Here is a 4,604-nt window from a genome sequence, read left to right on the forward strand (position 1 = left end):
TGCAAGAAGCCGCATCTTATCCCGGTTGCAAGAATACACTTCTAAACTTCCTTGCAAGAAGCCGCGTCTGAATGCGGTTGCAAGAAGCTGCGTATAAAAGTGGTTGTAAGAAGCTGCGTCTAATTGAAGATGTAGGAAGCTGCGTCTAAATTTGCTTGTAAGAAGCCGCATCTAAACGTGGTGTCAAGAAGCCACGTCTAAACTTCCTTGCAAGAAGCCGCTTCTAAAGGCGGTTGCAAGAACCCACTTCTAAACTTCCTTGCAAGAAGCCGTGTCTCAACGTGGTTGTAAGAAGCCGCGTCTAAACTTGCTTGCAAGGAGCCACGTATAAATGTGATTGTAAGAAGCCGCATCCAAACGTGGTTGTAAGAAGCCGCGTCTAAACTTACTTGCAAGAAGCCTCGTCTGAATGCGGTTGCAAGAAGCCGCGTCTAAAAGTGGTTGCAAGAAGCTGCATCAAAATACGGTTGTAAGAAGCCGCGTCTAATTGAAGATGTAGGAAGCCATGTCTAAACTTGCTTGCAAAGAGTTGTGTATAAATGCGATTGTAAGAAGCCGCATCCAAATGTGTTTGTAAGAAGCCGCGTCTGAATGCGGTTGCAAGAAGCCGCGTCTAAAAGTGGTTGTAAGAAGCTGCGTCTAATTGAAGATGTAGGAAGCTGCATCTAAACTTGCTTGTAAGAATCCACTTCTAAACGCGGTTGCAAGAACCCACTTCTAAACTTCCTTGCAAGGAGCCACGTATAAATGTGATTGTAAGAAGCCGCATCCAAACGTGGTTGCAAGAAGCTGCATCTAAACTTCCTTGCAAGAAGCCACGTCTAAACACGGTTGTAAGAAAACACTTCTAAACTTCCTTGCAAGAAGCCGCGTCTAAATGAAGATGCAGGGAGTCGTTTTTAAACTTGCTTGCAAGGAGCCGCGTATAAATTCGATTGTAAGAAGCCTTGTCTAGACATGGTTGCAAGAAGCCATGTCTAAACATGTTTTTTTGTTTTGTTTTGTTTGTATGTTTAAACTTGCTGCTCTGTTCATTTTTTTTGAGGCTGCCACCTGTGACGCAGCCAGAGACATCTGACAGCTCGCGCAGGTGTTCTCCATCAGCTGTAATGACATGCAAACGCATTATCAAACCCTGAATGCACTACTATTGTTGGAAGAAAATAAATGTCATCATAAGCATGTTTTATTTTCCTCTTTTCACATCTTTTCAAGTTAAATGAGATTCTTCAGCATCTGCAGATTGTTGCTGATTTTATTTGGGCTTGACGTGCCGCTTTGCATCATTCATATACAAAAATTTCCAGCACCAATTACACTGCCTGATTGAAATGATTTTGCCATTAAGCATCCCTGTCACTAGTAATGCTGTTTTACATTGGGAAAACAAAATACTGCTCATAAATAGAAATTATACCAAAACGTGTCATATTTGACAATGATATACCTTTTAAAACATCACATAGCCTCACATGTTCAGAAAATGTTGCAACTAATTTTATATTTGCCAATTTATTTACATACACACACATTTTTTATGTAAACATTTTAAGGTCTCTCTTGTACATGAGTCCCGAGGCTCAGTGGGTTTAATCTGTATAAATAAAGGTTGAATTCCAACATCTAGTTTGGTGCAATCCTAGGAGAAGTTTAACAAAACAAACGGACAAAAAACTTATTTTAATAGTATGAAACCCACATAGAATTACGTTTGATGGGATTTAAATGGAGATTAGAGCAAAGGGTTCACTGTTAAAATTGATTTCCAGCATCATTTAGAAAAATGTCCAGGGAGTGCAGCACAATATTCCCTGCAAGTATCAAGTGTTGTTGATTTTTACAGGAGATACTTTATTCAGCATCAAGCAGTCTATGTACGTGCATTCAGGTACTCTGGAGAACATTATGTAACTCCATAACAATAAAATGTCAATCCCAACTGACATACACCGTGAAGCTGCACAAAAACTTGCTTTGGTAATTAAAAATTAATTATATGGAACATAATCAGGTAAAACTTTTTTGTGAACCTACAAGTCGGAGTCAAATAATGTGACTTATCAAAGAGGAGAAAAGTTAAAACTTCACAAGGTTTGTTCAACCAAAAGTTGCAAAACTAGAAGCTTAAACAGCTCAAATATCAAGTTGACCAATAAAACAATACAAAAATGTCAGTTTTCCTGCACTGCTTCCAAAGAAGCTCCAGATATCCGGTGGATGTTTCCACAAAAGTCTGGATTATTGATAATCTGACAGACATGAGGCTGATGAATTGTGTCTGAGGATGGTCAACAGTGCAGGAGTACTGCAGGAAACTACTTTTAATCCTGTCAGTAGCAGAAATACTCACGACTCTTCAGCTGTCAGTGATGGAGATCAGGAGTACAGGGAACTGGTTGATGACTTTTTAGCATGAAACAGTTTCATCATCTTGAAGATGGACAAGAGAAAAAGGAAAAAGTCCCAAAACTTCTTAATTTTTCTTTCTAATAACCTCAAAGATGTCTTTAGAATGTCCAGGTATCTGGATGTTCATCTCGATAACCACCACCGAGGACAGCTCATAAATAAAATCAAACACTTAGTATTCATGAACGCCAGAGCAGACTTAAGTTTTTTTTTAAGTTTGCAGCAGGATCCTGCGTATTCTGTTCTGATTAAGAATTTATATTAGACTGTACAAACACAATAACAAATCCCTATTTATGTATAGTCTTTTAACTGAAAGTAGCCAATAGCAGCAATTGTTGCTTCTGTAAGGTCTCTTTTCTCTGACATTTTAACAGTTGTCTGCTCCAGAGCAGCAAACTGTCAAGAAGCTGTTGCGTCACACTGATGATCTGTTAATGAATACATGTGATCAGCAGCACCTGGCTGTCACCTTCACACTCAAGTTTTTGTACCAACAGGGAGTGAAGCAGTTCTCACCCATGTGCCAGCTGGTACAGAAAATAAATGGATAAAGATGGACAGGTCTTGAAAAAACTCTTCAAATCACAAACTTCTCCACATCTGATCACAGTACAACCACAAACTTCAAACCATTTTACTGGGATTTTAAGACAGACCAACACCAAGCAGCACGTAATCGTATAAAATCAAACATGGTTTTCAAATGTTTTTACAAATAAAATCTGAAAAGTGTGGCGTGCATTTGTATTCAGCTCCCTTTACCCTGACACCAGAACTAAAATCCAGGGAAACAGTTGCCTTCAGAAGTCACTTCATTAGTAACTGGAGTCCACCTGTGTGCATTTTAATTGATCTCAGAATAAATCCAACTGTTCCCTGAAGGCCTCAGAAGTTTGATCATTAATGTTCTGTAACAAACAGCATCATAAAGAGCAAGGAACACACCGGACAGGTCAAGGGTAAAGTTGTTGAGAGGTTTCAAAGCAGGGTTAGGTTATAAACATCTCAAGCTTTGAAAAAGTTGTGGAAACGGTTCATTCCATCTCAAACTGGAAAAGTACGGCACAACCTCAAACGTACCAAGACATGGCCATCATGGTAGAAGCTATGGTGATGGGTTGAAATGAGCATAATTCATGTGAACCATTCTGGTAAAATGAGTCACTAAGGAAATGTTCAGATCCAGTTAATCTTTAAAAGCTTCAAAATGCAATTTGTTGAAATTGAGTTTTGTTTAGAAGAGTACCAGTTTGAAAACTACTGTATATTTTTTTTGGTCTGGGGTGATTTCACCAGAAATGTCAGTCATATATTTTTAAAAGGAGAATCCCAAGCTTCACAATTATGCCAGACATTATACGAAAGGATTTTCCAGCAGCCATCACAGAAAAATGGTCAGTTTCAAAGCATATTAAAACGTGCAGGGATTAAAAAAAAAAGATTTCTAAAGAATCTTCTGTTAGAAAACTTTAATTTAAAGGTAGATCAGGAAGGTTAAATGTGATTTTAATTACCGGGATTGTTGCATTGTGACTTTACAGGTTCATCTTTATAAAATTCTCCACTACAACAACAATTGTTATTTTACTTGTTTGCGCTGCAGCCTGTGCTCATTCTGACTTATTTTACCAGCACAGGTCACATGTTTTATCTTTGCTGACAGCTGGAAAATCCCACCTCTTCCTCCTGCAGCAAAAAGGGAAACTTCTCCAACTACTCTGTAAAACACACACACACGATGACCAAAGTTACAAAAGTACGACTTGGTAGAAAGACTAATTGACCTGAAGCCACTGCTGCTACTCTTGCCACCAGTAAGGGTCACTCACAGCTGGCGGTTCAAATAAAGTTGAAAACAAGTTGCATGTCTTGTTTGGCCTTTGACATTCGACCATTACAAACAGCCAGATGTGCGAGCTGAATCCGTTCTCCCTGATTATTGTGTCTCCTACAGGACAACAGATGTACAGCTGCTGCCAGTCCCACCTACAGTGAGACTATAATCCCAGTTCAATAGTGTTCTGAGTTTGATTTGATCCAAGAGGCCAAGCAGCTTCTATGTAAACAGCATTAGTTCAGTAAGACCAGGTGTTTCACATTGCATTGTTTGCCACATCTCCTGTAATGGCTATATCGGCTTTGACTGAAACATTCTCCCAAGGCCCATCATCTGTCGTCCAGTGGGCCTTTTT

Source organism: Nematolebias whitei, chromosome 1 (genome assembly GCF_014905685.2).
Source record: "Nematolebias whitei isolate Nwh7 chromosome 1, NemWhi1, whole genome shotgun sequence".
NCBI lineage: Eukaryota > Metazoa > Chordata > Actinopteri > Cyprinodontiformes > Rivulidae > Nematolebias > Nematolebias whitei.